General features: G+C 38.9%; 1 protein-coding gene across 1 annotated transcript in view; it reads left to right on the top strand.

Annotated features, from left to right (window-relative positions):
• LOC134741043 (uncharacterized) overlaps positions 1 to 24,988 on the top strand; it is a 198,108-nt gene that overhangs the window by 70,995 nt on the left and 102,125 nt on the right. Inside the window, exon 3 of the mRNA XM_063673787.1 lies at positions 16,848 to 16,884. The gene's annotated coding sequence lies outside the window, so the exon portion shown is untranslated. The remainder of the gene's footprint in view (positions 1 to 16,847; positions 16,885 to 24,988) is intronic.

Raw genomic sequence — 24,988 nt, 5'->3', positions numbered from 1 at the left:
AAGAGCGCTCCAGCGTAGGCATAGTTGTGCATAGTTACGCATAGTTGTTATAGATGGCTCGCCCCCGCTCGCGCAATAGAAAGACACGGCAGCGCCTAGGTTGCCCAGTAGCAACAGCTTCTATTGTCGGCTGCAGTTTCGCCACTTAGTACACTCTACACTCTCACCGTAGATGCTAAACCCATCTAATTGCTATACTGTTTCGTAAAGTACGCATTGTCCGCTTGATCTAGATTCCTTTGTTGCTTTCTGCAAATTGTTTCTTAGCACGAGGTTATCTCAGGCGACCTCTATTGTGATGGGATGAAAAGAAAGAAAAAGTTATAAGTTATGGACGTAATGTGATTTATCTCGAACATATGTAGACATGATTGCACTCGATTTGGACATCAAACATTAAACATTTATTTACCAAATAGGCTACAGGGGCACTTTTACATGTCAAATTTTTACAAGCAATAAAAATAACCAAAAATAATTCCTGAAATTGCTAAAATTGATTAGATGATGTAAGAAATGTTATTATAATAATAAAAAAATAATCATCAAATTATCCTTAGAGAGGTAAAGGGTCTCCAAGACTTGAATTGTTATATAAGTAATTAAAAGATAAGAAATTAAATCAGACAAACAGACAAGAATCGAATGAAGTGTCTCACGTTAATGCCACTCAAAAGTAAAGTTACATAGGTACTTATGACATAACAGGAAGCCCGTGTAAACTTAAACAGACCGGTCTCCACAAACAGCACCCGTTCACTGGTATGACGCGTATCTCCACCTTCATGCGGGAAAGTGGCGACCCGATCAACGACGTCACCTTAAGCAAAGACTTTTAAGCGAGCCTGATATGTTTAAGCTGCCGGGCTGTATTAATATATAAATAGTTATTTGTACAACAAGCGAGCAAAGTTTGATATTTCATCGAGTGCTTATTTTGAGGCCCGTGCAAGCAAAAGATTCTATAATTTAGAATTTTGAGCGTAGTACTCAAAAGTGAAGGGGGTGAGTGAAGGTAGTGTTCAGTGGAACTATGTTGTAATATGCAATATTGTACCTGCTATTGTAACCTGAATTACCATACGCAATAAATAAATACAAATACAAATAACGAACATCAATTGGCACTTCAATCGATAATTTTTAATAATTTAATAATTTCCGTGCAAAACTTTGTTTTGACAAACGAAACACTTATGGGATCACTTCGGTCTTTTTTTTTGCATTTTCCTTCCTCCTCTGCTCAACTCAACCCAAAAATTACTCTCTGGCTCTATAAGACAATAATCCGCCCCTTACTCTGTTACGGTGCTCTGGTTTGGTGGCCGAGAACAAACCTAGGCATCGTACGAGACAAGCTACAAAGACTCCAAAGGCTCGCATGCGCGGCCACCACTGGCTGTACGAGGTCCACACCGACTGCAGCCATGGAGGTCATGTTAAGCCTTCCACCGCTGCACCTACACATACAACAAGAGGCCAGTCTCTCAGCGGTAAGGCTGCGAGCCCTTAATATATGGTCCAACATCATAGGAGCTCTTCACACAACTTGCCTGGATAAGGTATATGACGAATTTCCAGTGCTCAATTCGGGCACGGATCGGATTCATAAACAAGCTATCTTCGACAAAAGGTACAAAATACAGTTATACGAAGACGACAATTACGAAGGACTCGATCCTTGGGAGCTCAGAATCTTCACTGATGGGTCCAAAACAGACAGCGGATCGGGCTCTGGAACCTTCTCAGAAGACCTGAACATGTCAATCACCACTCCGCTAGGAGCCCATAACTCGGTATTCCAAGCTGAGTGCATGGGCATCATAAACGCGGCGGCTGCCATCACTGCAAGGAAGGTAGTAGGATCCTCCATCCGCATATTCTCCGACAGTAGAGCAGTCTTGATGGCTCTAAAAAGCCATATAGTCACATCCAAACTTATACACGAATGCCACGAACGACTAATGGAGGTATGTCATAACAATAAGATCACCCTACAATGGATCAAAGGACACAGCGGATCCCGGGGTAACGATGCTGCGGACGAGCTTGCCAGGCAAGGATCGAGTGCGGGAGCGATTGGCCCAGAACCGATCCTCCCGATACCGTTTAGCAAGGTACGCTCAATGCTGCTGGCACGTACAGGGAAACTACACACAGAACATTGGCTAAACCAGACTGGATGCAGACAGGCCAAACAAGCCATGCCTGGCATCAACGGAAAGCTCACAAGGGTGCTCCTTCAATTAGGAAAGACCAGACTGAGCATGGTAACCAATGTCATAACAGGTCATGGACTATTTAACAAACATCTTTTTATAACAGGTGTCACAGACAGTCCCCTATGCAGAGGATGCATGGAGATAGAAGAAACAGCCTCTCACGTGGTGCTGGAGTGCAGCGGAGTGGCCCCATACAGGGCAAAACATCTCGGATCCCCGAGAGACCTCCCCGAGGTCCTACTCAACATCAAAGGTTTGATAGGTTTCCTCGAGGAGCTGGGCTGGCAGGACTAGCCCACCCCCATGTCACGCAAAATAGGCGCCAGTCGTCGAGTTGCGGAAAATCGCCCGAACTACTATTGTAAAAACACTATATTTTACAATACGTAAAATATAGTGTTTTTATTAAATTTTAAAGTTTATGTTCATTAATTAATTATTAAGAATTCATACTCGTACGTGTTTTGGAACGATGACTGTGTTCTGACGTTTTCGGAGGGTCTATTATAAACCGCCAATATACCTTTGAATGTAGTTTGAACTTTTTTGTTGTCTCTTTCTTTTTCCTGACCACGTGAAAGGGACAGAGAGAATAGAATCAAAGTTTTTCGAACTTGTATTAGGCCCCGCATGGTGAAATGACATTTGAATATAAACGTCACTTGGATGTCATTTTGTCTCACTCAGTGAGCAAAATTGCATTTTCCTTCCTCCTCTGCCTGTCAGAATCATTAAAAATATAGGTATTATAGTTTGTCAAAGGACTGCCTTATTTCAAACAGACAGAGAGAATCATACTATCTTTGTCTTACACTAGTACTAGCACCCAAAAGAAAAGGATGAGTATAGTTTTTTTTGTTCCTATTTACTGACAAGATTTGCTTGACCAACTATGTTACATATAAAATCAATTTAAAATAAAATAAAATCTTAGAGGTGTAAGGTCTCCAAGTGTCCAAAACTAAAATCAACTAAAACAATACAATCAAGCGAGAACATCATGATCTCTTGAGTCAGTTCTACTGGACACTAGTATGGTTACTTCACAGAAAAAAAAGACTAAAAGCAAACAAATATTGCTTAAATTTTTACTATCAAGATCAAGGTACTGGCTTAAAGGGATCTTTATCGTCTATAAAATTATTAACAGCGTTTAACATGTGACTTAAAAAATTTGTTACGGGTATGTGGCAAATTCACTATGTCAGCGGGGACTTTGTTATAAAAACATGTACAGTTCCCGACGAAAGAGGTACTAACCTTACGGAGGCGGTGGGCGGGCACAGCAAGTTTATGTTTGTTTCTCGTGGATGTTTTTCCGAACATACATAATATTCATATTCGTATTCCTTTATTGATAAAATCACAAATTTTACATGTCATAGGTGTAATATTAATATGTAAGTATATGTATATTCTCAAGTATGTATTTAGATGCAATGCAACGGTAATGCAACGGTAAGAATGTTAACCTCTTTGAATTTCTCTCAGGGATACTCGAGCGCCCAGTCCATAGATGAAACGTACAGCTCGTTTTTCAGCACAAATATTGTGTGAATGTTTGCCGCTTTTCCCCACAACAGAATTCCTTACGACATAGTGTTATGGAAGTAACTAAAGTATACCAGCCTGGTCGTCTCTACGTTTGTTAGCTGTCTGATTCTCCTCACTGCATTAGGCTACTGAACTAAGTTTGCCGGCTAGAGTATATGATATATAGATATATGTACATGCCATTGCAATTTTGATTAGTTTATATAACATCGCTATTATACCAAAAAAGGTTACGTAAACCCAAGCTTTTGCTATTCGTAAACTAGAATAATATAAGTGAAACGGACGACAATACGTGGTTTTTACTTTATAGATCAAAAAGGTTGTGTTCTGTGGGTAAAGACGATTTTGAACTTATCTCGATGTCGAGGTTGAACTCGACTCTTTGAACAGATTTGGTAATAAATTATAAAAAATAAGCGTGTGATCGTAGTTTGGGCGGATATATATATTATATCCCAAGTTTACATCACCGCCCACGTCACATAATTTTACAGCAGCCGATAGGGATCCACCGCGCCGCCGCCGCCGCCGCCGCGCCGTCTAGACGCGACACCCGCGCTAGACTAGTTCGGCGATCGCTCCAGCCCAGCGCGCCAGCAGCCCGACCGATCCGCCGAACCATCTATACCCTCATACAACTATACTAAAGCAACCAAGATGCGATTTTCGATTGAGAAATCCTTCGAGGGGAGCTGCCAGGTATATAAACGTCGGAAGGTGATTGGACGGAATCGCATTTCAATTCAGTTTAAAGCGGGTTCTTTTTTGTAAGACCCGTATTATAGAGAGTAGATAGGTACGAGGTACGTATAGTTGATACGTTGCCTCGCCGCGTATGTTCAGTTGCCACTCTTTAGCTAATATGTATATTCATTAGTGCCCCCTTGTTTACCGAGGCTGACCTTGACTCGACCCCTCACTGACGCGCAAAAACTATTCACGGATGAGGACGACAATCATTTAACTCTATAGGTAATAAAATCAAGCGTAAGCGACAACACATTACGTAAATCTTCCATTTGGTTATCCAAATAAGAATAGATCGAATGTAGCATGGTATTAGAAATTGAAGCATTGTTACAAAACAAAACAACTCAATCCATTATCTACAACTGAATACTTCCTTTCACTTTACTAACACAGAGACGTCAATTTGAGGTAATCTCCGGCCATTTACCGCAAAAACAATGAACCATTACTTACACACGCTCACTTAACAACTATCTGCTCGCACGACTCGATCCCCTTTAAACCATTCGGCGTCGTCTAAAATGGGAACATTATTAAGTTTACTCGTGAATCTTCGATTGACAAATCTCTCAGCATTAAATTGTAACGGTGAGACATTGCTTTTTTTTTTTCAAATTGGTCTCGCTAAATTTCGCTTGTGCAGAAGATCACCGTGACTAATCATCAATAACATAAATGTAGATATAATTATAACTTTCTCGTTTTCTAATATTAGTTTTTGTGACTTTATACGTTAAGGTAAATATGCAATTTCTATTTACCAATGTGTCATGAATTGATTAACATTGTTTTTTGTAATATTCTGCCGAAGAACGAAATCTCACCCGATGATCAGAATGAAGTGGATTGTGATACGTTCCAGAAATCCTATTTGGCCCGCAACGTGCGCATTGGGGATATCACAAGTGTTCTCATCGAAACGTTTCTATTTCCTCAGCACTCTCGACAAAGCGGCAGGAACCCGCAAGCCTCTTGTCAGTGCGGAGGGGCTCACGGCGCGGCGGCTTAACGTCAGCCGCGGCCGCAGCGCTGACTGAAGCCTTCACACGGTATTTATCAATATCCGGCTTCACGTTAGACCAAAAATATAATCGTTGTCAATATTTATGAAAGCAAAACTGAATGTGAACATATTTAACGTAATGGTGCTCCCACACTTATAATTAATATGACGTCGTGTGACAGATACAATTGATAGTGTTCTTAGTACATTCAACTGAACAACACACCCGGCACCACCGCCACTACACCACAAATAATACCACCAATAACCCCACAAATACCCTATGTCCTTTTGCAAGTATGTCATCATAGGCCTTTCAGTCTATTGCAAACTATACAGACAGTGTCAGGTAGGGTGACAACGTTTCACATGGCTGTGTAAGCCAATACGGGAGCGGCAACCACGATCGCAAGACAGGCAGGTGAAGTGTGCCCGTGGCGAACAGTTATCTCGCTGATGACGCTTGGCTCGCTTACTTGCGAGTGTCTTAAACCAAGCGTCATCGTGGATTTTACTACCGTCGGACACCAGTTTGCGCCACTTATCTCTGTCCTCGGCAAGCTTCTCCCATTGATGAACCGGGATGTTGAAGGCGTGCATGTCTCGCTTGGCGCAGTCCTTATGCCGTAGCATCGGTCGACCGACGCTTCTTTTGGCATCAGCTATGGCGCCAAGCAAAACACGCCGCGGCAAACGAGAAGGTTGCATACGATGCACATGCCCTAGCCGGCGTAAGCGTCTCTGCTTTAGCAGCGCAAAGAGGCTGGGCAGCTGAGCAATCTCAGGAACCCTCTCGTTCGTGACCCTGTCATTCCAAGATATGCCCAATATGTTCCGGATACAGCGCATGTGGAAAGTGTTGAGACGACGTTCGTGCTTGGCATACGATGTCCAGGTCTCAGCCCCGTACAAGAGTATGCTCAGGATGCACGTTTGATAGACAACCATCTTGGTTTTCCTGGTTAGATGTTTGTTTTGCCATACTCTTGCACTCAACTTCCCAAACATCGTTGCGGCTTTTCCGATTCGTACGTCGATTTCTGCATCCGGTGAGAGATTGGTAGACACAGTCGACCCGAGGTAGCAAAACTTGTCGACTGACTCCAGCGGGGCGCCCTCCAACAGGATTGTCGGTATTTCTGCACACCGTTGAGCCAGCACAACAGTTTTCCGGGGATTGATGGACATCGAGAACAGAGCACAGGCACGAGAAAACTTGTCCATAATAGTTTGAAGCTCAAACTGCGATGTGGCGACGAAGGCTGCGTCATCAGCAAAGAGCAAGCTATCAATGAATAAATCGTCTCGTTTACGCTTAGATTTGAGAAGGGAAACGTTATAAAGTTTTCCATCAGCCCTCGTATGCAGATGGATACCCTGTTGGCCGTCACCGAAAGCAGTTTTCAGCAGTAACGAAAAGAATACACCAAACAGGGTAGGCGCCAGTACGCAGCCTTGCTGAACACCTCTTCGCATAAAGAACGGGTCAGACACGGTACCGTCAAACACTACAGCTCCTTGCATACCTTCGTGAAAGGACTTCACAAGACTCAAGAGTTTTGGTGGGCATCCTATGTGTTCCAGTACGAAATAAAGCCCTTCTCGGCTAACTGTGTCGAAGGCCTTATTCAAGTCAACGAATGCGACCACCAGAGGTGTTTTCTGCTCTCTGCACTTTTCTTGGATTTGCCGAAGTGTAAAGATCATGTCCGTTGTGGAACGCTGGGCACGGAATCCACACTGACTTTCGGGATATACGACGGAATACTAACTATATTTGTGCTAAATTTCATCAATCTCCGTTCAGCCTTACATGAAGGAGGAACAAACCTCCAAACATATATACAAACGTTCACATTTATAACTCCCCTATTTCACCACGGTGACAGGTGCGACAATTGTCGCCATCACTGTTGCTGACGTCACAGGCCTCCATAGGCTACGGTTACCGCTTAGCATCGGGCGGGCCGTATTCCTGTTTGCTACCATCATCATCTTCCTCGCGTTATCCCGGCATTTTGCCACGGCTCATGGGAGCCTGGGGTCCGCTTGACAACTAATCCTAAGAATTGACGTAGGCACTAGTTTTTACGAAAGCGATTGCCATCTGACCTTCCAACCCAGAGGGGGAAACTAGGCCTTGTTAGGATTAGTCCGGTTTCCTCACGATGTTTTCCTTCACCGAAAAGCGACTGGTATAAATATCAAATGATATTTCGAACATAAGTTCCGAAAAACTCATTGGTACGAGCCGGGGGTTTGAACCCGCGACCGCCGGATTGAAAGTCGCACGCTCTTACCGCTAGGCCACCAGCGCTTATACCTGCCTGTTTGCTACCATCATTGTATTATTTAAAAAAACTTGATTATATCGGCAAAAAACAGGTAAGTTTATTAAAAAAAAAAAAATTAACTGTGTTTTTCATAAGGAACAAGAATTACAATATTCATAGCTCTAATCTTATATTTTTAAGATTATATGGGCTAAGGGATATGGGGATGCAACCCCTGCTTACATTATTAAATTTTAATTAAATATTTTACATGCTAGTGAGTCTTTATACATTTATGTTTATCAGCGCTTTTTTAACAACAGCCCTAATATTACTAGGTTTCTTAATTATATCTTCAATTACATCTCTGGGAAAGCTGTTTAGAGCTTTTGGCACGTATGAGGACCAAGTCCTATTACCAAATACATTATTATTCTTAGTAGTCATGAAATTAGGTTCATTGGGTAAACTGCGAAGGTTATTTTGTCTAGTATATCTATTCAGCTCTCCCAAACGATACTAAGGATGATGATAAGGATGACAATTGTCACAGATTTAAAAGAATTTTCGGTAATTCTTGACAGGAAATGAGTTTTGTGTCGGAATTTCGTGACAGTTGCGGTGTTTCTTGTAACAATTGTCATTAGCGTCGCAAAATAAGTACTTATTTATTGACAATAGAATGGATTTTTTTAAATTAAAATGTTGGTGGCAAACAAGCACACCGCCCATCCGATAGTAAGCGGTTACCGTAGCCTATAGAGGCCTGTCACGTCAGTAATAGTGATTTCGACAATTGTCGCACCTGTCACCGTGGTGAAATAGGGGTGGATTTCTCCTATAATTAATAATTATCGATAGAATTAACAACGTCTTCATCGTCATACGAGTAGGTATGAATTAACCTACTTTGGGATTTATTATACCGAAGCGCTGTTTTCTAGGTCAGTACCCACTTATTGTTTATCACATTTATCCAAGTATAATAATTGCCATACACTTATACTTTTCTTAGACATGCCAGTACCTGCCCTCTTCTACATAATGGTAATTCCAAACCCGCGTTGTTATTCTAAAATCAAAGTTAAAAAGCAACAAGTCTTATTATAACTACATCATTCCTATTTAGAACCCTAGTAGTGTTTGCTAAAAGCGCTTCCCGCCAATAGAATAAAAAGTAAGCCAAGTTCATAACCGTTACGGGACGACAGCGGCCGAGGGCGGCGCTTTCCCAGGCACAGGGCTGTTATTGCCATCACTTACATGAATTTTCGCCTGAGGCTACCCATTTTAAACATGAGCCCCGATAACCGATAGTATTGATCATAGTAATACTGGTTTTCCTGAATCGAACGCTCCACAAGCCATTGCATCATGGGCCCAGCTGCGTCCGGACGGTGACGTCACAGCTTATGTTATGTGCACTCTTATTTGTGTACTGTCAACGGTCTAATACCAAATGTACACATTCCCACAGGCTGACTTGTACGCAAACGTTTAAAATGATAGGCGTTTTACAATGTCTTTTTAAATATATTCAATCATTTTTTTTGTAGGATAAAAGTCTGTCAAGTTAATTTGTACAAATTATTATAGTGATCAATACAAATTAACTTGACAGACGCGATGTGCGCATATTTTGTACCTATAATAGGTACCGCGCCCGTCAAATGATGGTCCCCATGACATAGTATTTTTACACATAGACATAAAATCCATAGTTATGTGTTAATGGCTGTGCTAAGAGATATGTGTAAAGTGACAAATAATTACTAAGTTCAAGCGCAAGTCTGTACTGCCAAGTGCAGACTTGTTTGCAACTAACTTAACAATCTGTCATAAACTCAAGGGAGCATTTAACTTTATAAACACGGTGCCATCCGCTAGGGGCGGTCTTATGAGCTAAGCCTTGATCTTTAAATTTATTTAGCATAAAGTTCCATTGTACTACATACACTTAGGTATTTAAAACCTGTTAGGAATTATATAATTATTCAAATTTACTTAATTAATTAATTTACAACACAATACAACGTATTTAAAATACTGTAACAAAACTACCTAGGGGTCGTGTTCCTAAGGTATTGTAAGCTAGGGTTTACAAAATAATGCCAGTTCGGTTAAGTCGCGACTTTTTTATGACAGGTACCTACCTATCTGATATTCATATTTCTAGTGACATGTGAAAATTTATATTTAAATACTTAAAGACAACTTATACAATTGTATTGGTTTCGTGAATTAAACAAAAAAAAAACAGGTTCTATGGGGGTGTATAGGTACTTACTTCGAGGTGCCATGCTAAGTGTACCTATTTACTCGTCCTGTTTTTAGTGATATGCATCGGCGCAGATAAAAACTGACATGTCCGGCCTATTTCCAGCCCACACGGTTGCGAATAAATTATATTTTGCTCGCATTTGTCGATTACGTTTGCCTTCCAGTCGGTTCTATGTATAAACAATTACAAGGAACTTCCAGCCTACTTATACGTAGATCCCTAGTGTAAGTATTTATAAAATAAAAATACTATTTATACATTTTTGCGTACCTATTGACCTAAAAACAAAATGTATGAACTTACATTTTAAATAATCTCGAATAGAATATTCGTTTTTTTTAACAAGCACGTTTTAGAAATTAAATTGTGTACATAATAATCTTGCTTATCATCGTTTTGTTTGCCTTTATTATGATTTTGTGAGAAAGTCTGTTCAGTATTTGAGCAAGTAAGGCAAATAAATCAATCAGTTGTTTGCTTGCAGCAGGCCCGTTCGTGACCAAGCTGGCCGAGCGAGCGGTTCTCAGGGAATTATTGAGTGGCCGAGAATGCACCTCTGCGTTCACTTCGCTAGATATTTCAATGGTCATGATGTCCATATTGACTTTGTTCGGGACTGTGGTGCGCGCCTTGATGATACGAGTAGGCCATAGGTGTTAGTTATTTGACAAATGTCAAATGATTTACCAAATAATAGCTTTTTAGTTCTTGCACAATTGGTAAGGTATTGGTAAAGAGCGTACGCACATTGCTATCTTGAAGGCCGGCAACGCACTTGCAAGCCCTCTGGCGTTGCGAGTGTCCATGGGCGGCGGAAATTGCTTATCATCAGGCGATTCGTCTGCTCGTTTGCCTCCTATATCATAAAAAAACCGGCCAAGTGCGAGTCGGACTCGCACACAAAGGGTTACGTACCATTTTCTATAATAAAAACTTTTATAAAAAAAAGATAAACCGACTTCAAAAAGGATGAAATAAAATATGATCCTTTTTAGGGTTCCATGTTTAAGTATATGCGTTACCAACTGATATGTTTGAAGTCGGTGCCAAGCCAAATTTTGAACCATATATTCATAGTGATTTTGGTGCAATTCGATAAAGGCTGCGGCTATATAAGTATGTACGTTGGATTGCCTAACGCAGCGTACTACGTAGGCGAACAACACGCGAACGCTAAGCGGCGCGGCACGGCGCCGTAATTAATCCTTTGATACCTCTAGAAGTGTCCTACGTGGGCGATCTCTTTGCTAACGCGAACGCCTTGGGCCGGCCGCGCCGCGCCGTGTCGCTTCGCTTCGCGTTCGCGACTGTTCGCCTATGTAAGACGCAGCGTTACACGACGACAATAAACGAACTTTCTGTAGGTATTTAAGAACACACCTCAGAACAGAACACACGGTTGAACCTTCTTGGCGCAGTTCGTACCATGCTTGTCGGTACATTAGTGTAAATCTTAAATAAAGTGTAAATCTAATGCGTTTATTTGTCATCGTATTTTTTAAAGAGCATTTCTTACTAATTCTTGAACAGTCCATAGCACGCAAGTGTGGGATTGGGACTGAGTTATTTTCTGTCGCTTATCCAGAGGACTACATTTCAAAATATAAAACAATTCAAGGAACCTTCATGCCAAATTTCAGCTAAAGCGGTTCAGTTATTTAGCCATGAAAAGGTAACAAAGAGGCAGACAGAATTACTTTCACGTTTATAATATTTGTACAGTTGTAATGGGATTTATATACATAAAGCTCATTATTTTTGACTGGTATTGTTACTACTTGGCTTGGCACCGACTTCAAACATATCAGTTGGTAACGCATATACTTAAACACGGAACCCTAAAAAGGATCATATTTTATTTCATCCTTTTTGAAGTCGGTTTATCTTTTTTTTATAAAAGTTTTTATTTTTCCATTTTTAGTTTTGACATTGTTAAGAGCGTGACGCATGAATGAAAAACATAATCATGTTTAACTCTAAATTCGTAAACTTTATTAAATAATCAGAATTTTCCCCGAGTCCGTCTGGAAAATCATTCCTGTCACTAAATCTATTCTCCGCCCCGCCACTGTCCCAATCCCTCAAACCCCCCGATCACTCAACCTCACAGCACATCAACCCCTGATCACTGAACCCCTCGACCCTAAACCACCAACCCCAGACCCCTTAACTCCTAACCCTAACCCACAATCCCTTAACTCCCAACCCCTCAGTCCCCGACCCATCAACTCACCTCCCCTCAACCCCCAAACCCCCCAAATACTAATACCCGCTACCTTCACCTATTACACCTACCCCTCACTTCTCAGTCTCTTTGGTTGTTTCCAACACTACCTACATCAAAAATCATAATACACATAGTTCCACATTTCGTCCGTAGTCTTCATCATCAGTAGCCTTACCACGAGATTGACATTGATATATTCGCTATCGTGTGCGTAACTTACTGTTTATGTATCTCGCTCGTACTGGAATATTAGTGTACAAAGTTACGAAGACGCTAGCGAATATTTAGTGTCACACTCGTGGTTAGGCTACAGTTGCACTACATCAAATTGGTGGTTTTTGGGAGGAAATGCTTGAGTTACTTTAGAAAACACCGAAATCACCATACACATGCCTTTAAAAATTGAGGAGTTCCCTCAATTCCTCACGGATTCCATCATCAGATTAAAACAAAAACTGTTACGAAAAACCTTGGATGTAACTTCAAACAGAAAAAGAATTACTCAAATCGGATCATGGGTGCCGGAGTAATCGCTGAAATCATTATCATCAAAACAATCATCATCATCATCAGCTCCACTTCATCAAATTGGTGGTTTTCGAGAGAAAATGCTCGAGTTGCTTAAGAAAACACCCAAATCACCATACATGAGTCTTCAAAAGTTGAGGAGTTCCATCAATTCCTCATGGATCCCATCATCAGAACAGCACCAGATTAATGTGGGACCACCTTGGAGGTAGTTCCTTTCAAACAAAAAAAGAATTGTTCAAGTCGGACCACGGGTGTCGGAGTAATCGCTGAACATCCTACATTAAAAAAATCATCATCACTATCATCAAAACAATCATCATCATCAGGTCCACTTCATCAAATTGGTCGTTTTCGAGAGAAAATGCTCAAGTTGCTTATGAAAACACCCAAATCACCATACATGTGCCTTTAAAAATTGAGGAGTTCCCTTAATTCCTCAGGGATCCCATCATCAGATCAGAACCAGATTAATATGGGACCAACTTGGAAGTAGCTCCTTTCGAACAAAAAAATAATTACTCAAATCGGACCACGGGTCTCGGAGTAATCGGTGAACATACATAAAAAAAAAAAAAAAATAGCCACAACCGAATACAGAACCTCCTCCTTCTATGAAATTGAAGTCGGTTAAAAATGGTCACCCATCCAAGTACTGACCCTGCCCGACGTTGCTTAACTTCGGTCAAAAATCACGTTTGTTGTATGGGAGCCCCACTTAAATCTCTATTTTATTCTGTTTTTAGTATTTGTTGTTATAGCGGCAACCGAAATACATCATCTGTGAAAATTTCAGCTGTCTAGCTATCACAGATCACGAGATACAGCCTGGTGACAGACGGACAGACGGACAGCGAAGTCTTAGTAATAGGGTCCCGTTTTTACCCTTTGGGTACGGAACCCTAAAAAGGTATATTTTTATTTAGTGATAGGTAATATGCTTACGGACATATCTATGCATTGGTACTATTCCTTAATGTACTTTCACAACTTGATTCGTAGAATTTGAAATTAGTTATACCTATAATTTTAAAACGTTTCCTTGGCGCCAAGTGTCAAACTTTTTCACAACTTTTTTTATCATATTTCATATTACATTTAGTATTAAATATTAGATAAAAGTTAAGTTAATAATATGACATTTATGATTATCGATCGACTAATCCCAATTGACTCGTGCCGCCATTGCCGGGATAAGCAGCATGAAACGTACTTCTCGGCGGGCTCTGAGAGTCTCGCGCTGAACGCTGAAGAGCGATTGCATCGACCTGCGACACTTCACTACATACATATTTGCTGTGCGATAGGATACATACTTATTTCCAAATATGTTTTATACAGTTTTATATTGTACCATAATACACTACCAGTATTGGTGATAGCTAATGCAAACAAGTAACTTGTAATTGAATGATTGTAAAAAAGTTACCTGTCGCTAACTATTTGTCGTCAACAATAGGGGTAGCTGCGCCAAAGAAAGCCCATCGTTATTTTATTATGTTTAATATGAAATTGCAGTTTGTCTGTGGACGCAAAATTTGAACCCATTAACACTTATAAAAGTATGAAATTTTAGAAGTTAGCAAGCTTAAGAACCAGTCCTTTTTTGGTGCAGATACCTTCTATTAAATAATAATAGATACAAGTAAATGTAATGTAAGGTAAAATTATTTGCATAAATTCTCTTGAACAAAGTTAATTATATTATTCGGTAATTTGTGTTCGAAAATTCACGATTTCGTGGCATCTTTGCCAAGGCATAAGGAAGCGACCGCGGCACGGCCTCGCCTTCGAATTTACTCTGTTATTACAATCGCCTGTTTATTAGACTCGGATTTCCTCCCCAATTTTCTTTTACAGCGGTCTAATCACGTAAGCATGGGCACGCTTAGACTCTGTCCTACCAGTTCGAGTTTCATTACGGCTCATTTGGGCTTTTTTATGTTACTTAGGTACATACAGCGTTGCAATAAGTAACATATATTTTTCATGCGATTTAAGCATCCGCCTGCGACTTTTTTCCTGTAGAATTCATAATTTGCACTGCCACACGGATTTCCTCCCCTTGTTTCACTCGAATAAAAGTTCTGATTTTAACTTTCACGATTTTTAACACATAATTAATTACGAACACGGGACTTATCGCGTATAAATAAGTTTTAAAATTATGTCCCGTGTTCGTAATTAACAACGAATTTTTTTTTATAAAAATATCCTATATTTAATTAGCTTAATAACCGCCTTTATATTGATAGTTTCGTCCAAATTTTGCTCTTCATCCTTTCATGATCAAGTAACAAACAGCCAAATATTCAATTCATAATTTTAAATAGAAGTATTAATAGAATTTTTCTCAAAATCTGTAGCACAGCACAAGACTTTGACTCCTCTGATGCTCGCTGCAGTACCTACCTTTAATCATATTCATAAATCATAAGTTTAGCACTGTATTATAACAAATGCGTTACTTTTTGGTCATAAAGTCTTGTCGTGTAGGATAGGAGTTGCCCGAGTAGGTTGGCCCACCGCCAGACGGAAGCCAATACTGGCGGAGTCAGAGACATTTTGATATCACTAGCTTTATGGCATTGTAAATAGTTAAGTAAGTCTATAGCCACTTATACAGCGGTCTTTGTTGAATTATATATTACAGGCCTCAGCACTCAATTTTAAAATTTTATTCCAGGTTGTAAACTATCTCCACTCCTATCTCAACTCCAAAAGTTCGTTAAACAAAATGATCGAATGAAGTTTTGCTGGCACTTCTTAAAATCCAAATACATGCATGAACATGATATTAGTATGTGCTTAGAAAGTAAATTGGTTCATTATTATTTACAGTATGTTATACGATTAAATAAACAACTGATTGCTTTTGACATTTGACTCGGGACCTTACAACCAATGTTGTTATACATATACCTATAATACTTACTAGTTACTATACTATAATATTTGGACATTCAAGAGACTGCAAAACTGACATGTGATAAAATGAAACACACTATTATTTTATTAGCGATGGTCGGATTTTGTTTTATGCTCACGAGTTCACGACCTAACACGATACTTTTACGATGAAAGCCGGCCGGCAGTTATCAACGAAGTGTCAAATATCAAGAACATTTTATAACACTCCCTTTGTGTAAATTGATGGAGAGTAATTATGTCATAAACATCGGTACCTACGAGTATCCCCGCCCCTGCAACGCGACGCGCTACAGCGCTGTGTGTTATTTAATCACGTTTCGTAGATATATGTATAGGCAGATTAGGTTCCGGTTCTGGTATCCTATCTTAATCAATATACTCTCATATCGGCTCGCCCCCTAATTGCTAAATTTAGGCGACGTCGCCTCTCCAAGTCTCCACAGCCGCGTTACATCTTACTCGCCGTAAAAGCGTTTAATCACGATGTTCCCCGTTCATTAAGCCGGCGAAGCAGAGACATTTTGTCACACGTCTGTGAAATGCTAATTTGCCCGTACACCTAGCAATATAGGCTACGATGTTGTACCTCGAAACCCTTTGGCCGCCTTTTTACTGTTCCGCCAGAATTTCGGCAGTTAATTTCGAATGTTTGTGTTTGTCTGTAGGTGAATACGCTACATGTTTATATAAAGTACAGGTGTATAACATTATACGTGCCCAGATAAATAATAGCCCTTCCTCAAGTTAATTACAACCTCCATTTCAATATGAGTTTAGTAAACATTACACTCTTAATTATTAAAGATAATGTGGGAGGGTAACCCAGTAAACTTTTTGGTTAGTAGCTCAACCGGCTCAACCCAACATCAATCCTCGTGTCATTTACTGTTTTAATGTTTTTAAATTTAGTATACGAATACGAGTACCTATAAGTATTAATAATTATTAACGCCTATTAACTTGCATTTGTTGGTTGGTTTCTTTTTACCTTATTAGTAGTTAGGTAGGTATATACTTACTTAAATCGCAATAAGAAGGGTTTTTTTTATTGAATAAATTATTTTTATTGTTTCAGATGTTTAATTGGGAATTATAAAAGCCGCTACTTCCAGGTAAAATATAGTTTTAAATTAATTGTTAAATATCCTTTATTGATTTTTATAATATTTGAATGGCATACTATGATAATGCCGACTCGAAACAAACAAAAGCGTAATTGTGTTCTTAAATAAGTGAGAGTACAGGTTTCTAACGGATCGGCAACGCGCATGTGATATCTTTTGCAGATCCAGGAGTCCCTAGGCTACTGTAACCGCTTACTATCAGATGGGCCGTGTGTTTGCTGTCGAACTTGATAAGAAGTTGTCAGAATTTCACGGAATCCAATTTAATGTAGACAAACCTAAGTAAATATATACTCGTACGTACCTACGAGTACAACCTACGCATTACGTATATATATCATGCATAACCGAAGTGTAACCCAATATTTAATTTACCATAAGTACTTACTTTTATATAATAATTCAAATTCGACAATATTTAAGAAACGCTGTACATCGCTGTTGCAAGTAACAAATTGCGTTCATCAAGCATTATCTTAGAAGACTTTACGCTCCTTTATTGTGTCCATTATCCATTCTAATCTGCTCCATCAATATTGCCTGAAAGGTAACGACGTAGCTTTATTTATGAATGCATTGATATGCCTTGGCTTAATAGATATCGTCGGGCTGCTGGGCTGTCTAGTGTTAATAGCCTTTCGTGCCAGGTCACCTGTATTCCTGAATGTAGGTCTCGCCCAGACTCCCTGTTCATTGTCCAATCAATAGCACGTGTGCTACATGTTGAGGAAGTCCTTTGTTCGAGATTTGTATAATAATAACATTGTTTTGTTCTGTTAATGCTTTATTGTTAAACGAGCGAGATCAATTTTAATATTTTATTTGTAAACGGGTTCAACTAGGTAAAAAACTTAGCTAAAGCCCCTTTTGCTTGTGTAATATGTATTGATGTTGCAGTTCATTAAAAATAAAGGTTGACAAAAATACGTACCCTAAATTCGCCTTTAATACATAACTTCGCTCTATAATTTTAAATCATAATTTCAGTATAACTTGTGTCATGTAACATTTAAAACTTTCGTGTTTTGAACACATAAAATCACATACGCCGCATTTTGCTGGGACGTCAGTTAGCCGCGACCACGACCAGTGAAACCTCTGTCGAAACGTCGGTAAATAAAGGTAACAAAATAAATTCGCGATAGACCCGATTGTAAATGTGATTTAACTTGTATCATGGCCGTTTAGTACTTAATTCAACATTTAGGGCCGGGCACACTTAGCGTCTTTCGAGCGTCTTCGTCTAGTAAACGCCCGCGCAGCGCCGACGCAACGTTCTCGTTGCATAATGTCGGAAATGCAGTCATCGCCAGAAGACGATCTCATTTTTTTTAAATATAATACAACACGAAATAGTCGCTTTCACGAATTCGATTACTCCATAAAGGATCTTCCCAAGATCGACGATGATGTTTTTTCTTCTTCGTAGTTTCCTTTTCAATGGTAACATTAACAAAAGTGTTTCTTCGTCAGAATCCATTTTCACACTGACCGAATTCAGAACGTATATTGGCGCTAATGTTTCAACTGAGGCTGTTAAAATGCGGTGAATTACGTTGCGCTCTGTCCGTCGCAGTGACGTGTGCGAGCGCTGACAAGACGCCGACGTTCGACAAACGCCATTTACTCCGCGTCCACACTGCGCGGGCGTAAACGAGACGCTGACGTTCGAAAGACGCCACTGGCGTCGCGGCGCCGCACTGTAGAAATTGCGTCGACTCTGCGGGGGCGTTTACTACGACGACGCTCGAAAGACTAAGTGTGCCCGGGTCCTTAGGCGAAGTTGGTGACGGGTGGAGAGGTCAGGTCATTTAACAATTTTTTGAAACATATTTTGCGCAGCTCTATTTATTCTCCAATCCAATGGATAATCTTTTTCTTGGTAAAAATCATTATTTTAATATTTTACATGGGCGAAGTCACCCGTTGGTGAAGTTATTGTTCCCTACGGTATCTCTATCAAAATCAAAACTATTTATTTTTGCCAACCCTTTGAATGAGTTCTAACATTAACATCTATAAATATTTATATTAAAGAGAAACAGAACTGGGTTACTGTCAATGGTAAGTAATCTATTTCCCGCTTTTTTGTAAACTGTACACAACTACATGCAAGAGGGGCTTCAGCTAACTTTTTTACCTATAGCACTAAACATGTCAATAATATTTACGATGTACGTGGTCTACGGGGTGTAAAACATCGATTTAGGTACATCTGTTATCAGAAAGTTGGAATTTCCCTTTATTTGCATTTTCATTTGCAAACTTTCACGATTTAATATTATTTTATATCCATATTGCATATGGATCTAGGAGCAATGTACGTAATGTTCAGTTTTATTTTACATACTATAAGGTTTTTTTTATATACCAAGAACCAAGAACAACGGAAGATCATCAAGACATTAAAATAATTATTGGAATCTAGTGGCAAGTACGAGTTAACAAGATAACTAAAATGTATTTACTCGTACACATTCAATAGCAGTCAGTAAAAATATAAAGGTCCAAGGTTACTGTGTATTTTCGAGTTCTATATCCAAGAAAATAAAATCAACCCAGGACAATTTCTGCGCTTTTGAATTTGGAATTTCCTTTTCTTTCTACATTATAAAGCCGGTATTACATTACGAAATTAGTAGTGAGACAGAGGTGTGACATTATTTTTACCAAAAAATCGCGCTAAGTACAAAATTGATTTGCATTCAAATGCAAAATACGAGTATACCTCCCTGCCGAGGTTTTCCCGTGGGGCTACAGTATGGGATTCTTCAAAAAAGGAGTGTACAGGTTTCTAAAGGGTCGGCAACGCGCGTGTAATATCTCCGGTGTTGCAGGCGTCCATAGGCTACGGTAACTGCTTACCATCAGGCGGGCCAAAAAGTGTAAATTTTTAAGAATAAATTGCTTGCATCAATTAAGATTTAATTTAAACTTTGTTTTCCCAAAGTTCATGATTTAGTACCTATTCTCATTAACGCAATTGCCTTCAACTTCTTTTGGAACTTGTAAATTTTAAGTAACCTGAATAATTTTGCAACTTATTTAGCAGTAAAGTTACTGAATTACGTAAATTACTTCATATACTAAATTGGTGGCGCGGTCGACCTATTCTAAAAAAAGTTCACGACATTGCAACCTTGCATCCGCATCATAAATAAGTTAATACCTACCTACAGATTCTGTATGATAACTATTGATATCACAGGTGAGCTTTTTAGTTTTGATACTCGAAATAAGATAATTAAGTCCATAAGCATATCCCTATGTACCATCAGCCGCAAAAGTTCATGGCGACTTTATCAATGAATTCATTCATAATTTCTCCATGCAATTTCGCAGCTCACTGTACCTATGTACATACTATGAAACTATCACAGTAAAATTATATTACCGTGTAAGAAGGTGCCTTAACTAAGCAACTAATTGAAAGAAAAAAGCCTTTAGGTACACGAAAGTAAAAGTAAATAGCGCAAATAATTTATAAAATAGTAGCAAAGTTCAAAGCATGCAGTAAGTTATTTGAAACAATTTACAAGTGAACAATGCGTGCATTGTTTCCGAGCCACGATTTATTTGCAGACCGCTTTCACTCGGAAAAGAACTTTCTTACGCGTGGCCAATTTCAAAACAACCTTGATTTGTATCTGTATCTGGAGCTTTTGTTGTGGGCGCATCCGGCGCTCTAGCAAACGAAACACCGCCCAGCTACGCGAACCGCGTGTTATCGCGTCACATTATACATATTATGATAAATTCAGGTCACGGTACACCGTAAGCTTAGCACGATGATTTACTGAACTTAAATTTCGAAAATTCATAGTTAAGTCACAATTTAGGAGGTTACGTCGAGCGCAGACGCGGTCTTTAATTGATATTTATATCATAATTGAGGTTGGTCTAATGGGACCCTCGTCTTGTCAGCCCCACTTCCCCAAGTTAGGGCTTGTCGTGGAAATTCTTCGTTTATTATTCACAGTGAATTACTCGAGTTCTGCATTTTTTTGCCCCAACGGAGCTTTCACGCTCTTTCATTTATTCAGCACCGCCCCTTATTTAAAGCCATCCAATAATTCCTGTACATTCATACTTAATATGTCCTGGGAATAGGATCGCTATATTTTTGGTAATTAATTTGCTCAGTAAAATAAATTCTTTGTTACGCACATTACGCAGTCTCAAGGTCTCGAAAGTGAAAATTATAATAATCCTAATTAAATGTTATACTGCCTAATTAATTATTCATGAAGCTTGTAATACAACCATACTATAATCATCACATTGTAAAAAAAAACACTCTTCATAGTTCCTGTACAATTATTTTATAGTTTTAAGAGCAAAACGTAATGTGCGTTTCAAACACGTAACTATACGTTTCTTGCTATTTATTCAGGAATAACAAGATAAATATTACGTAGGTACATAGTTTTCATCCAATCAATTTGTTACACGTCATGCGCGTTTTCACTTGCAATATTTAACATTTTCTCACTAATGTACGAGACTACGAGTACCCACGTCCTTAATGTTGAACAAACATAGACCGGGAGCTCGTTACAGGTTTCTAACTCTGGCAACTACTTATATACCATCAATTATATTATGTAAAAGCTTAATAAAAAATAAGATGAAATTCTAAGTACTCAATAAAAGATTTAATAAAGTAACAAGTTAAAACACAGGTTAAACCGACGGTGGTTCTAATTTTGCTCGAGGCGAATTGTATGTTACAAGTTACAAACCTAAGTCCTAAACTGGATGTGCATTTCAGAGAATCGCATACAATCAGTCTCCTCGTTCAACGTGTGACGTCGTCTCTATTCCAGTTTCCAGTTATTCAGCTGTTAGGATGAAATTCTAAGTACTCAATAAAAGATTTAATAAAGTAACAAGTTAAAACACAGGTTAAACCGACGGTGGTTCTAATTTTGCTCGAGGCGAATTGTATGTTACAAGTTACAAACCTAACTCCTAAACTGGATGTGCATTTCAGAGAATCGCATACAATCAGTCTCCTCGTTCAACGTGTGACGTCGTCTCTATTCCAGTTTCCAGTTATTCAGCTGTTAGGATGAAATTCTAAGTACTCAATAAAAGATTTAATAAAGTAACAAGTTAAAACACAGGTTAAACCGACGGTGGTTCTAATTTTGCTCGAGGCGAATTATATGTTACAAGTTACAAACCTAAGTCCTAAACTGGATGTGCATTTCAGAGAATCGCATACAATCAGTCTCCTCGTTCAACGTGTGACGTCGTCTCTATTCCAGTTTCCAGTTATTCAGCTGTTAAGATGAAATTCTAAGTACTCAATAAAAGATTTAATAAAGTAACAGGTTAAACACGTCAAAATATAAAAAAAACTACGTAAACAAGGTAAATGCGGTGAACAAGTTGTCTGAAGTAAGACATAAATTACTTAGTACTTACCTACTGGAATGCCCGCTGGAAACCGACGCTGGTCCTAATCTTACTCCAGGCAAATTGTATGTTACAAACCTTTGGATGTGCATTTCAAAGAATCGCATGTAATCAGTCTGTTCATTCACCATGTGACGTCGATTTACAAGTACTTCGGTTAGTTAATTCACCAAATGACATCAGTTTCTCGCAAGCGCGTCACGACCTACACACGTGGCCGCGTACGTTCTCAGCTCCGCGTAACTCGTATTTAATTCGAATATATTGCGTTGAGCTTTAATTTGGTAATGGTGGGATTGCCGACGAGTGCGAATTTCATGTAAATGTACATTATAACTTGAGGTTTTCCTGGCAAATTTTAACGCAACCCGTTCCCTGTTGACATCAAATATCTGAAGCCAAACAAACATTCATCAAGTCAATGCCCGGAAATCGATCTACATTATTTAGAAATGGTTTCGCTTAATGATATTGACGGTCATTCGATCTCAAATATCCTTTAATGATTTCATGCGAATTTAAATTTAAATAGAATTATAACTATGTATGTATCCCGAATGTAACTATAAACCCGAATGTAAAGCAATAATTTAGGTTAGCGAAAAAAATGTTTGGTAGTGTATCAAACTATTGTAACAAAAACTGAGCAACAAACCCTGTGCCTCATGGTCATGTTTGTCAGGTCAGTGTTACAACCATTTGACCATTCGAACGTTTAGCAAACATAATGAAACACATAAAAAAGCAGCTGACATACCTACAGTGATATATAAGAGGAACTTACGTGTATACGCGTCCATTATAACATTAGTTACAAGTATTTTATGCATTTCAAATTATACTTTCCCCTACGACCCTTTTCCTTATAAAAGCTTATAAAAATACAAAAATGACCGAAATGGATGTGCATCCTTAAAAGTATCCTTTCTCGACCTATACTCGTACATGTACAGTACAGTGGACGTAAAAGATATGTTTATTTTTGCACCTTACTCCTTTGTGATAAGGCGAAAGATGTAAACATATCTTTGACCCCGACTGTACAATGGTTAGGTAAATGTAGCGATAGCGACCCTCCCTTTTCGGTCAACACTCACAAAGAAATGGGCGCTCTTTAGGGTTGCCAGACGTACAGGATGGCTATAAAGTAAGTGCATTCCCATTGCCAGGGAGGTTTTGGGATTATACTGAGCAACTTTTACTATGGGACCAACCCCGAAATCGCGAATAAAAAAAATTGGCTGTTTCATACATTTTGGCTGGTCCATTTTCTATGGGAGGGTACATTTTTTATTCGCTGTTTCGTGGTTGGTTCCATAGTAAAAGTTGGTCAGTATAATCCCAAAACCTCTCAGGAATGCATTTATTTTTTAACCATCTGTATAGGATTTTACATTTTACCTCCGTATACTTTATGAAATACGAAACACATAAAGTACCTATACTAAAATACTTTATAATAAACTGAAACTAGAACAAGCAAAAATATGTAAGAAATAAAGAAATACTTAATTTTTTCTGTGTGTACTTTATTTTTTGATTCTTTAAATCGCGAAATACTCTCAAAAAACAAAAAAAAAACTGGCGACCCTAACTCTCTTGTATAATTGGAACTAGCCCGAACTAGCTATCTGAATACTTTTATGTAGCAGCTGGCAACATTTGTCTTTGACAGACGCTTTTAGTTTAGAAGGAACTTACACGTGGCAGTACCAGTGTTTATTACCTGCCACTGCCGTAAGTCAGTGTAGTAATGAGTAGCTCTAAATGGGAGATAAAAATGTTATTCACGTTTGTATTGTATTATATTTATTCAACGTTTTTTTTTGTTTCAATTAGTATACGAATAACATAGGTACAAAGATCTAATACTACATACAGTGTGGAAACATTAAAGGGACCCTGGAGAGAAAGTGCCTTAACACCTTAAGATAGCTCATTTTGCTCAAATGAAACATTTTTTTATTTTCAAAAAGAAACAAAACTGCATTTAAAGATTTTTTTTCATGTCATGATAAGAGATGCAACAAGTAGGCAGTCCATTCAAGAATATTATTAATTTTCTTAGAAATCAATAAGTGCGTACTGTTTTTTATTGCTTTTAAACATTTTACGTTTTTAGGATATCTTTGTTCCGATTTTATTGTTTGAAAAGTGGCGACCGCGAACACCAAAAGTTATTATCTGTTTTTATCAAGTCAGAGAAAATTAATTTCCTTCCCCATTATCGGCGAGAAGCGTCAGTTTGCCGACGCCGTAATCGAAATAACTGGAATTACTGAAGCGAGAGGCGAAGGCACCGAAGTAAATAAGTTTTTGAGTCAGCACAGCGTCTTGTGGACATCTGATAAGACTTGCGGACTTCGTTACATTTGCATTTAGGTACCTACTGCCGTGGAAAAATGCCCCGTGGCATTAATGGCGTTATTCATAAACGCGTTACTGGCCTGAATTAGCTATGAATCGTTTGTTTTTATGTGCCATTTTGACTTATGTATTTGTAAGAAAGGGATAAAACATAATTTAACAAATCAGGCCCGTAAAGTTTTATGAATAAGGGGGTAAATATTTTCATGCTTCATAAATTATAACTTCCTTGACTATTAAACCCGTACTTAATCATTACGTTCTTCAGGACGCTATAATGAGCCGAGCAACGCTTTATATTATA

The sequence above is a fragment of the Cydia strobilella genome, chromosome 4 (genome assembly GCF_947568885.1).
Source record: "Cydia strobilella chromosome 4, ilCydStro3.1, whole genome shotgun sequence".
Classification (NCBI taxonomy): domain Eukaryota; kingdom Metazoa; phylum Arthropoda; class Insecta; order Lepidoptera; family Tortricidae; genus Cydia; species Cydia strobilella.
This window is presented reverse-complemented; position numbering and strand designations above follow the sequence as displayed.